General features: G+C 36.1%; 1 protein-coding gene and 1 pseudogene across 3 annotated transcripts in view; one reads left to right on the top strand and one right to left on the bottom strand.

Moving 5' to 3' along the window:
* The window catches only part of Nfat5 (nuclear factor of activated T cells 5), a 105,453-nt gene that overhangs the window by 63,739 nt on the left and 28,832 nt on the right, over positions 1–12,882 (bottom strand). The gene's annotated exons all lie outside the window — the stretch shown is intronic.
* Positions 10,448–11,251, top strand: LOC101973396 (large ribosomal subunit protein uL30 pseudogene; annotated as a pseudogene).

Genomic DNA, 12,882 nt, shown 5'->3' with positions numbered 1-12,882 from the left:
ATTCAAGTCCAGCCTGGGCAATTTATCAAGACCCTATCTCAAAATTAAAAATAAAAAGGACCGAGGTTGTAGCTCAGTGATAGAGCACTTATTTAGCATGTGTGAGGCACTGGATTTGATTTTCAGCACTGCATATAAATAAATAAAATAAAAAAGGTCCATCAATAACTAAAAAAATATTTAAAAAAAAAAAGACTGGGGATATAGCTCAATGGTGAAGCACCCCTGAGGTTAAATCCCTAGTACCAAAAAAAAAAAAAAAAAAAAGTTGCACAGCACTTATATGTGTTCATTTTCCCCTGCAGTTTGTTAAATCTAGAAGTTCTTTTAATTTTGTTTTCTACGGGAAGTCTTTCTTTAGCCTAACAATTGAGCTGGTTGTTTTCTTACATGTTTTTTTCTATTAATGTTGGTAATAATTTGTGTAATAATGTTTAAACAACTCATCTATGGTTCACTATGAATTTAAGTTGACCAAAATTCCAATGTAAGTAGATTACTTAAGTATTAACATGGCAGAAATACATTTAATGCAATATAGTAACTCCATTAACATAAATTATTAATATAGGGTTTGAGAAAAGAAATTAAGCAGAAAGGGGTACAGATTCAGAATATCAAGAATTTGTCTTAGGGCTGGGGTCAAGGTTCAGTGCCTAGCATGTGTGAGGCACTGGGTTCGATTCTCAGCACCACATTTAAATAAATGAATAAAATAAAGGTCCATCAACAACTTAAAAAAAAAAAAAGATTTTGTCTTATATCGGTGCAACAGTGCTGAGCATAGGGCAACTGGAAGGAGGAATAAAGGAAATGAAACCACCATTCTCAAATATTAAGAACAAATTAATTCTTCCCAAGTGGAAAGGGTGGAAAGGCAACAATATAAAAATGGGTTGACATGGCTGGCTTGTTTGTTTGGTCATTCTATAAACTCTAATTGATTCATTTATGTCACCAATTATTTCTGGATCAATTCAGTCTTTATTCTTCAACACCAGCAATGAGGGAGTTGACGAATTTCACTATAATACATCATGTTCAAAGTATACAGAAATTCTATCCTGAGGGCACAGGATAGTAAGAGAGAAAGAAAAAATTGATAACTTAATAGTTAAGCTTTTTCTTCAGTTGGGCATACTGTGACCACCTACATGCCATTCTCTGCTGCTTTATTCTGTTATTTCTTGTTCCAGGAAGATGTGAACCCCTGAAACACCCACACTTCCTCTCACTTTTTACTAAAATATATACTTTTTAAAAAATACAATAGAAGTAGAACTATTCATGGACAGGGCACAGCCTCAGAGAGCTGCTACAAAGCTTAAATAGGATAATTTTTGTTAAATTGTATACCACTAATGCTGCTGGTTCACATCTATACAGTGATTTTTTTTTAAGTCATAGTTGGACACAATACCTTTATTTTATTTATTTATTTTTATGTGGTGCTGAGGATTGAACCCAGGGCCTCGCTGTGCTAGGTGAGCCCTTTACCACTGAGCCACAACCTCAGCCCTATACAGAGGGCTTATTTATATTTATATATATTTTAAAATATATATATAAGGAAAAAAGCAGTATATAAGATGTTTGGCTAGGCCCGATGGTTCATGCCTGTAATCCCAGCAATTTGAGAAGCTGAGGCAGAAAGATGAAAATTTAAGGCCAGGGGCTGGGGATGTGGCTCAAGCGGTAGTGCGCTCGCCTGGCATGCGTGCGACCCGGGTTCGATCCTCAGCACCACATACCAACAAAGATGTTGTGTCCGCCGAGAACTAAAAAATAAATATTAAAAAAAAAAATTTTCTCTCTCTCCTCTCTCTCTCTCTCTTTAAAAAAAAAAAAAAAGAAAGTTTAAGGCCAGTGAGACCCAGTCTCAAAAATAAAAAAGTCTAGGAATGTAGCTTAGCGGTAAAGCAACACTGAGTTCAATCCCCAGAACCACAAAATAAAGGGGGGGGGGGGGAATTTCTGTTCACTTACTCCAGGAAGAAGGAACCCTAAGATAACTGAGTTGCACCTGGGGTGTTAGTGTGAACTCATGATAGTATACAGGTATGTATATGTAGGCTGAGCATCACTAATCAAAAAATTCAAAATGCTCTGAAATTTGAAACAGTGACAACCACAGACAAGAGAAAATAAAATCAAGCAAGTTTTAAATAATGCATAATGAGTTTCAAGTACAAGATGGGACCCCTAAAGCTCAGGAAATAATGCCAAAAGTTAAGAAAGGGAATGGCATCAAATTAAAAAAAAATTTGCACAGCAAAAGAAACAATTAGAAATGTGAAGAGAGAACCTACAGAATGGGAGAGAATCTCTGCTAGCTATTCTTTGGACAGAGGATTAATATCTAGAATATAAAATAACTTAAAAAACTTAACACCAAAAAACCAAATAACCCAATTAATAAATGGGCAAATTAATTAAACAGACATTTCTCAAAAGAGGAAATACAAATGGCCAAAAATATATGAAAAATATTCAACACCATTAGCAATTAGGGAAATGCAAATCAAAACTACAGTGAGGGCTGGGGATGTGGCTCAAGCGGTAGCGCGCTCGCCTGGCATGCGTGCGGCCCGGGTTCGATCCTCAGCACCACATACCAACAAAGATGTTGTGTACGCCGAGAACTAAACAATAAATATTAAAAAATTCTCTCTCTCTCACTCTCTCTCTCCTCTCTCTCTCTTTAAAAAAAAAAAAAAAAAACTACAGTGAAATTTCATCTCACACCAGTCAGAATGGCAGTCATCAAGAATAAAAACAACAGGGTTGGAGATATAACTCAGTTGGCTGAGTGCTTGTCTAGCAGGCATAAGGTCCTGGGTTCAATTCCCAACACCACCAATAAATAAATAATATAAACAACAAAAAATCTGGAGGGGATGTGGAAAAAAAGAAACACTACTGTTGGTGGAACTGTAAATTAGTACAACTACTATGGAAATCAGTGTGGAAGTTCTTCAAAAGACTAGGCATGATACCACCATATGACTCAGCTACATCATTCCTCAGTATTTATCCTAAATAATTAAAGTCATGGGGCTGGGGCTGAAGCTCAGCGGTAGCGCACTTGCCTGGCAATGTGTGAGGCACTGGGTTCAATTGGCAGCATCGTGTATAAATAAATAAAATAAAGGTCTAGCAACAACTAAAAAACATATTTAAAAAAATTTAAAGTCATCATACTACCCATGCATACCCATGTTTACAGCAGCATAATTCACAATAGCCAAACTATGGAACCTAGGTGTTCAACAACGGATGAATGGATAAAAGAAAATGTGGTTTATATACACAATGGAGGTATTTGTTTGTTTTAGTTGTAGATAGATACACTACCTTTGTTTACTTAGGTTTTTTGTTTTGTTTTGTTTTTAATGTGGTGCTGGGGATCGAACTCAGCACCTCACGCATGCTAGGCAAGCGCTCTACCACTGAGCCACAACCCCAGTCCCCACAATGGAGTCTTATTCAGCCATGAGAATGAACCAAATTGTATCATTTGTAGGAAAATGGATGGAACTTGAGACCATCATGTTAAGCAAAATAAACCAGACTCAGAAGGTCAGGAATCATGTTTTAAATGTGGAAGGTAGAGAGACAAAAGGAAAAAAAAGATGTGGTGGGATCTAGTAAAAATCAAAGGGACATCAGTATAGGAAGTGGGGCGGGGGCAAGTGTTGGAGAGTGATATTGGCCGAATTATATTGTTAGAGTGTGTGCATGAAGGAATATGTAATGAAAAATCCCATCATGTACAACTATAATGCACCAATAAAAAATGTGGAACTAATTAGAACAAATGTTTTAAAATATGGAAAGGGAGGGAAGTATAGGATATTAAATAAATACAGAAGAGGGAACATTTAAAATTATCTGTAGAGAATCAAACAGAACTCCACATATGATGTGATACCTTAGGTCAATTATGAACACCAAAATAGTTATTTAGCAGAAAGATTTCAGAAAAGAGAGACGTTATAAAAACAAACCTAAACAAGAAGAGTATTTGTATTTCAGCTATTTCAGTTTTTCAAGTAATTCAGTTAACTCCCTATAACATGGGAATTATGAGGAGGAAAAGGAGATTAACCTACTAAAAGCAGGGAGAGGCTATGTTACGAAACACCTTGAGTATGATGCTAAGAATATAAAAATTATATTCTACAATGCATATGGAGCCTGAGGATGTTAAGCAAAGAACTAATAAGCTCAGATTTATATACTAGGGATATGCACAATAGTCATAGAGATGCAAATCAGTAAGGATTTTATAATAACAAAATAACAAATTTCTGAACCAAGGTAGTGGTAATAAGAACAGTGACAAAATATAAAAATGTTTAGGAAATAGGCAAATTGAACTGGATGACTAGTTGGAGAGCAAAATGAAAGAAAAAACGAATTCTAAGTAAGTCATAAGAATTCCACCTCAGGAAAATTGATAGAAGGTGAAGCCATTTCCCATGATAGAGAATACAAGAGGAAGAGTACATCAGGAAAGATGATGAATTCAGTATTTTTTAAAAATATTTATTTTTTAGTTGTATTTGGACACAATACAATACCTTTATTTTATTTATTTATTTTTACGTGGTGCTAAGAATTGAACCCAGGACCTTGAACATACTAGGCCACAACCCAAGCCGGGTGAATTCAGTTTTAAGTGATGAATTTGAGATGCCTATGGGGCATCCAAGTGATACATAAATAGGAGAAAGATCAAGTAATAAATAGGAGAAGGTTCTAGCGATTGATGCTGCTCATTATATATCCTGCTTTTACTTTGTTTTGGGTTTGTTGTTTTGTTTTTTCTCTTTACTTTTTTTTTTTTTTTTTAAACTAAACTTCATTGAGCACCTGCTATTTTTTTTTTTTTTAAAGAGAGAGTGAGAGAGGAGAGAGAGAGAGAGAGAATTTTTTTTTAATATTTATTTTTTAGTTCTCGGCGGACACAACATCTTTGTTGGTATGTGGTGCTGAGGATCCAACCTGGGCCGCACGCATGCCAGGCGAGCGCGCTACCACTTGAGCCACATCCCCAGCCCTCTCTTTACTTTTGTTTTTATACTAAATCTGTCTTGGAACTAGATTCATTTCTTTATAAAGTTACTGATTGTTATTTGGTTTTTTGTTTGCTTGTTTGTTTTGTTTTAATGTGGTCTTGGGAATTGAACCCAGGGATGGTCTACCACAGAGCTATGTCCCTCAGCCCTTTTTATATTTTGAAAGGGTCTCGCTAAACTGTGGCACAACTTTCCTGCCTCAGCTTCCAGAGTGGCTGGGATTACAGGTGTGTGTCATCACGCCCAGCTGTCTATATTATGTACACACACAAAAAAAAACTTATCTAAGAAAACTTATTCTTAAATCTCATTCAGATAATAAAGAAACTACTAATTCTTAACATAGGGGCTGGGGTTGTAGATCAGTGGTAGAAGCACTTGCTTAACACATCTGAGGCGCTGGGTTCAATCCTTAGCACCACATAAAAACAAACAAACAAATAAATAAATCAAATAAAGGTGTTGTGTCCTACCAAAAAAAAAAAATTCTTAATGTACTCAGTTGTGAAAGAGACTTCAGGAAAATTATACTTTTCATAGTATTTCAGAAATACTGCCGATAAAAGTGAGGTAAAACATGATTATATCAGAAGTGAAGAAATACTATCTACTATAGAATGAAGTACATTCATTAAATATTCTCATTTATCTATTCATGTACTCATTCATTTAACAAATATTTAACTGATGTACACAAAGCAGTGTCCTAGGTTCTGGGAATACATCAAAATAGACCAAAAAATCTGATTCAGTGAACATTTCATTCTAATGGGTTTAAATTATTATGATCGCTTGTTTGCCTGCAGCTGTGGTCTGAATGCTAATGTACTTCCAAAATTCATGCGGGAACTTAAAACCCAATGTGTCAGCATTAAGATGAGAGGACATTTAGGAAATAACTCATGAGGGATCTGCTACCATGAATGGGTTAATGTCCTTATTAAAAAAAGAGACTGAATGACCTGGGCGCAGTGTCACATGCCTGTAATCCCAGCAACTCAGGTGGTTAAGACAGGAGGATCAAGGCCAGCTTCAGTAACTTCATAAGACCCTGGCTCAAAACAAAAAACATTAATGTAGCTCAGTGGTAAACACCTCTGGTTTACCAGTATCCCCCAAAAAAACAATAACAACAAAAAGATTGAAGGAAGCTGTCTTGCTTCTTCCAGAATGTAAGGAAAAAACATTTACCCTTACCAGCATGTGAGGATACAAGAAGGTTCCATCTTAGAAGAGAACAAGCCCTTACCAGACACCAAATTTGCTGGTTTCATGATCTTGGACTCCCTAGCACCCAGAACTATTTGCAATAAATGTGTATTATTTACAAATTACCCAGTCGAAGGTTTTTTTGTTATAGCAGCCAGATGGTCTAAAAAACATGCTAAAGAGAGAAGGAGACTCCAGTTTCTTTTCTAACTTTACTAAACTCACATTTAAATGCATTATTAATAAAATGAGCATTTCTGAAATATAAGCAGCAGAAAAATATCTACATTTATCTTAAAAACTTTACAGTACACACTTAAAATAGAATTTCACTAAACGTTTACAACATCAATACTGAATAGAGATCTGTTTTATAACTCTTAAATAAATCCTTTTTTAAACTAATCACATATGTATGAGCATACATAATACTGCAAATGAAAAGAAACAAGTAGAATTAACATTTTAATTCTTTTATGTATATTATTGGCTTTGTCTTGAAAAAGCAGTCTAATTGTCGTGTATGATGGCTCATGCCTGTAATCCCAGACACTTGGGATGATTTACAGGAAACAGGACCATAGAACGAGTATTTTTATAAAGCTCTACAGGTGATTCTGGCTGAGTCATTAGTTTAAATTATGAAATTCAACCTTAGAATGAAAACAGACTGACCTTAGTTTATTACCTCTTTAATAAAGAACTGATATTGAGGCTGAAGTAGGAGGATCACAATTTCAAAGCCAGCCTCATCAATATAGTGAGGCCCTGTCTCAATTTAAAAAAAAAAAAAAAAAAAGGCTGGGGATGTGGCTCAGTGTTTAAGTTCAATCCCTGGTACAAAAAAAAAAAAAAAAAAAGTACTGATACTGATTTTTTTCTGAAGACTAGAAGAGAATAGCAACAGGGATAAACCACCTTATTCCACAGATTATCTCAATTTTTAAAACCTTGAGGAAAAAACAATTACAATAACATATCAAAAAAAAGAAAGAAAAAAGAAAATCAACGTTATGCATCTTTCCTGACCAAAATGACAACTATAAACTATATCATATGGTGGTAGATGATTTTAGACTGATATTTAAGATTTCATACATGTTTACTAAATACCTAAAAAAACTAACATAGATCTTGTTATCTTGAGTCTGAGAGAAATTGTCTATTAATTACCTCTGTTGGGCAAAGACCAAAGATTCTTAATGAGTAAAACTAACCCACTGACAAGATGTTATTCCTTTGCATCCCCTCCTGGTCATTCTCTGACAAATACAATTAGTATTTGTTCTATGAAAGCTTAACACTTTCTTACAAAAAAAAAAAAATTGTTAGTGCTATATTAACTAGATGTTACTATATTGATGAACAAGACTTTTTAGGATTCTTACAAATATTTTTTAAATGTCATTTTACTATAGCAAATGAGAGGTTAACTTGTATAATCCTCTGTGTTACAATGCAATCTATAAATAGAAAAAAGTTCTAAAAAATATAAAATTATTATTATTTTTTTTTTTTTTAAAGAGAGTGAGAGAGGGAGAGAGAATTTTTAATATTTATTTTTTAGCTCTCGGCAGACACAACATCTTTGTTGGTATGTGGTGCTGAGGATCGAACCCGGGCTGCACGCATGCCAGGCGAGTGCGCTACCGCTTGAGCCAGATCCCCAGCCCAATATAAAATTATTTTAAAAATAAATGACAGTACTTATAAAGTACTTTCATATGAATAATACTGACATATGAAAAGTGTTTTGATTATAAAGTATATAGGAATATGCATAATTATTACTAATTTTATGTCAATTTTAGAATCAACTTCTAAAAGTTTTAATTTTTTACTAAAATATAACATATACAATAGTAAAGTATAAAAATCTTAAGTCTTGAACAAAATTTTTAAAGTAAATACACAATAACCATCAGCTGGCAGATTAAGAATTCTCCCTTAAGCTTCTTGAAAGACCATCATTCCCTGGAAGGGGTAACCAATCTTCTGACTTCTATCACCATACAATTTTGTTTTTTGAGTTTTACATAAAAGGAATCATGCAAGATATTGGTGCAGACCAAAAAAAAAAAAAAAAGCCACAAAGCCCTGTATCTGCCTCAATTTAATGATTTTTCTCCAAGTGCTACAATTTTATGCCTATTTCTATGACTAGTGATTTGGGATCTGATAGCAGATATTGAGAATTTTATCTTATTCTATGCTGATTATTTTAATACTGCTATAAATATTCTTAAGCTTTGTGTGATATTGTTAAGTTCTAGGGAAAACAGTTTGATCCTTTCAGGTTTTGCTTTTGTTATAGTTTAGATTATGAGGTGTCTCCCAAAAGCTCATATATGAGACAATGAAAGAAAGTTCAAAAGTGAAGTGATACGGTTATTAGAGCATTGATCTGACCAGTGCATTAATTCACTAGTAGGGATTAACTGGGTGGTAACCACAGGCAGGTAGGGTGTGGTTGGAGGAGGTGGGTCATGGGGGCATTCCCATGGGGTTTATATTTTGTCGGTGGTTTGGGGAGCAGGCTCTTTCTGCTTCCTTATTGTCATGTTCTGAGCTGCTTTCCTCCATCATACCCTTCTTCCATGATGCTCTGCCTTACCTTTGGCCCAGAGCAATAGAGTTGGCCATCTATGTACTGACACCTCTAAAACACTAAGCCCCCAAATAAACTTTTCCTCCTCCAATTGTTCTTGTCAGGTATTTTGGTCATCATGATGACAAGGCTGACTAAGACAGCCTTTATGCCTTCTTAGGCAAGTCAAGAGTGTTTTCAGTCTAATGTTAATCCCCACCCCCCATCTCATATTTTTTTTGGGGGGGGGGTGCTTTTTTCAATGTTTGACATTTCAGGCAGGAGGGCAAAATCTAGTCTCTAATCTTAGTTTACAGCAGAAATCATTCTGTTGTAATTTTAACCCATATCAATATGTTCTTTTCTTTGCTCAGAGAAAATAAGAGTATTCATATTAACATGTTCCACTTGACAGCCTTTAATAAATTTGAAGAATTATTAGGTTATTTAACTTAATATTCAAGAATATTGTATATGACCTATGTAAAAAATACTGACTTAAGCCAGCCACAAAACAGTACATCTTGGCAAGCTACAAAATTACTCTGTACACATATCCTTTATACTCCAGGTAAAAGGATTTAAAGCAAATTAAAGACATTAGTGGGGTGGAGATGTAGCTCAGTAGTACAGCACTTGCTGAGCATACATAAGGCCCTGGGTTCAATCCCCAACACCACAAGAAAAAGATACAGTTGTTTCTATCCTCAAAGACCTGAAAATGTAGTTGAAATAAGTATATACTCACACCCTTGACAATAATTATAATTAAAGACCAGAGACAGGAGGGAAATGTCTTGAGTAATCAATAAAAGATTCTTCGAAAAGGTAACTTCTGGGTAAGATATAATAAAGTCAGCACAACCTATCATACAGCAATCAATAGCGATAAACAAATACAGACTCAGAAACTTTCTAAAGCCTAGTTTGATAGTTCATAGCAGCAACAGTGAAGACTAGGCTATTAAACTTTATAGTTATGTTAACATGATATAAAATAACATAAAATACTAATTAAACATTTATTGAATGAATATTTGAGTGCCTATTTTATGACTCTGCAGACTTATCTCTCCGTCTCCATTCTCATCTTTCCTACACATTGTCATTGAGATACAATGATTTTCATTCCTTCACCTGTATTTCTCTATAAATGCCACTGTTTTTGCCTGAAACACTGACCTTCCGACAGCCCCTTTCAACTCATACCTTTCTAACCAGCTTTTCCTGATCATTTCAATCTTAGATATTCTTCCTATGTATTTATCTTACCAGAATATTTATCACATATTTTTCAGTAACTGCCTATTAGATTATACATATCACAAGGACAATGGATAAGTCAGTCTCATTCACAGTTTCCTCAGCAAACAGCACAGTGCTTGACACAAACAGGCACTCAATTGATGAGTGTATGAATGAGCAAATAGATACTGTGGAGCAGGATGCTGTGGTGCATGCTGATAATCCCAGTTACTCAGTAGGATTACAAATTTAAGGTCATCAGGGGCAACTTGGTGAGACCTTGTCCCAAAAAGGCAGAGGGGTGTCTTTTTTTCTGGCTGGAACCATGGAGGGTGCAAAAGAGAAGAAAAAGAAGGTTCCTGCTGTGCCAGAAACCTTAAGAAAAAGTGAAGGAATTACACAGAGCTAAAGGCAAAGCCCTTGAGGAAAAGTCTGCCTAAAAGATGCTTTGAAAGGCAGAGGAAGCATATCTATGAAAAAGCCAAGAATTACCACAAACAATATAGGAAGATGTACAAAACAGAGATTCAAATGAGCTGGAATGGCAAGAAAATCTGGCAACTTCTATGTACCTGCAGAAACTAAGTTGGCACTTGTCATCAGTATCAGAGGGATTAATGGTGTGAGCCCAAAGGTTCAAAAGGTGTTAAAACTTTTTCGCCTTTGCCAGATCTTCAATGGCAACTTCATTAACCTCAACAAGGATTCAATTAACATGCTAAGGACCATGGAACCATATACTGTACGGGGGTACCCAGACCTAAAATCAATGAATGAACTATAAGCATGGATATGGCAAAATCAATAAGAAATGAATTGCCTTGACAGACAACGCTTTGATTGCTCAATATCTTAGTAAATATGACATCATCTGCATGGAGGATCTACACTGTTGGGAAATGCTTCAAAGTGGCAAATAACTTCCTGTGGTCCTTCAAATTATCTTCTCTAACAGGTGGAATGAAGAAAAAGACCATCCATTTTGTAGAAAGTGTAGATGCTGGCAACAGGGGAGACCAGATCAACAGGCTTATTAAAAGGATGAACTAAGGTATCTATCATGGTATTTTGTAATCTGGTCAGTTAATAAAAGAGGGGGCAGCTAGGAATACAGCTCAGAGGTAGAACACTTAACTAACACATGTGAGAGCCTGGGTTTTTAAGTAGAGGAGAAAAGATAAGAGGGAGGGGGGGGAAGAAGAAAAAAGAAAATACACTGTAGGAGGACATAAGGTTGCTGAGAGAACATATAAGGGAAAAAAAAAAAAAAGAGGAAAAATGGGAAAAGAAGCTGTGGGAAACCAACCTCACAAGTGACTGAATTAACTCCCCTGCTGGGCAGCACCATGCTGCTAGACTGCCCTGCTCTTCTAGGGTTCAAGTGACTTGTGACTTCCTGCCTGGGCCTGTCTTCCTACAGCCCCATGGGTAGAGCTTTGCTTACCTGTTCCCTTTGTAATATTACCCCTTTCCCTGTTTAGGATAGAATCTTCCATGGAAGTGCCTTGTGTGTGTCCCCTTCTCTTACTGTGCCCTTGGTTGTGGCCTACCTAGATGTCAGTCTATCATGAAGATACTTGCCTCATCTGAATAGCTTCTCCTCAATAAAAGGGGTCAGCACGTGCTCTCTCTCTCTTCCTGCAGACCCTGAAGGTCAGAGGAGCCCTCACAGCGATCCCAAAGAGCTACACTGAGCCACATCCCCAGCCCTTTTTTTTAATATTTTATTTTGAGAAAAGGTCATGCTAAGTTGCTTAGAGCCTCACAAAATTGCTGAGGCTAGCCTTGAATTTGTGATCCTTCTGCTTTAGCCTCCCAAACTACTGAGATTACAGGCATGCACCACCACACCTGGCTGGAATCTGTCTTGAAGGTAGCCTATCCATGTGACTTGTGTGCTTATTTTGAGCAGCCCAGAGAACAGAAACCCAGCAAGAAGCCTGAGGAAATAAGCTAGGGGAAAATTAGAAGAGCTTTAAGAGTACAGAGTCAAGCCGAGTAAGGTGGTGCTTGCCTGTAATCCCAATGTCTCAGGAGGCTGAGACAGGAGGATCATGAGTTCAAAGCCAGACTCAGCAATGGTAAGGCGCTTAGCAACTCAAAGAGACCCTGTCTCAAAATAAAAATAAAATACAAAATAGAACTGGGGATATGGCTTAGTAGTTGAGTATCCCTGAGTTCAATCCCTGGTAGCAAAAAAAAAAAAAAAAAAAAAAAAGTGAAAATACCTTATTTAGCTCAAAAAAGGAAGAACTTGAAAGAATACATGTACTTGATATGGCAAAATGTACTTCTTGATATTTTTGTCAAAGAAGTAGCAAAGGAGCGATGAAGGCAAATGGTTTAAGGCCAAATGGAAGTAAGTGGACTTCAACTTGATAATCATAGCTTGGCTTCTCTTGACAAATCACAGTCATACAAACTTGTAATTCCAGCTACTCAGGGGCTTGAAGCAGCAAGCAGGATTGCAAGTTCAAGGTAAGCCTGGGCAATTTAGTGAGACCTTGTTCCAAAATTTTTGAAAAATTTTAGACCTCTCAGGTTTTGGTCAGAAATGGCCAACCATGGCCCAAAAATATTAAATGTCAAGTTCCAGAAATAAACAATTCCTATATTTTAAATTGTGTACCATACTGAGTAGTATGAAGAAATCTCACTCTGTCCATCTCCAGGAATGTAAATCATCCCCTTGTCCTGCAAATCTACTAATCACAGTCTTTTATTCAAGTAACCCTCATTTTACTTAATAATGGGCCCAAA

Source organism: Ictidomys tridecemlineatus, chromosome 15 (genome assembly GCF_052094955.1).
Source record: "Ictidomys tridecemlineatus isolate mIctTri1 chromosome 15, mIctTri1.hap1, whole genome shotgun sequence".
In the NCBI taxonomy this organism is placed as follows: domain Eukaryota; kingdom Metazoa; phylum Chordata; class Mammalia; order Rodentia; family Sciuridae; genus Ictidomys; species Ictidomys tridecemlineatus.
This window is presented reverse-complemented; position numbering and strand designations above follow the sequence as displayed.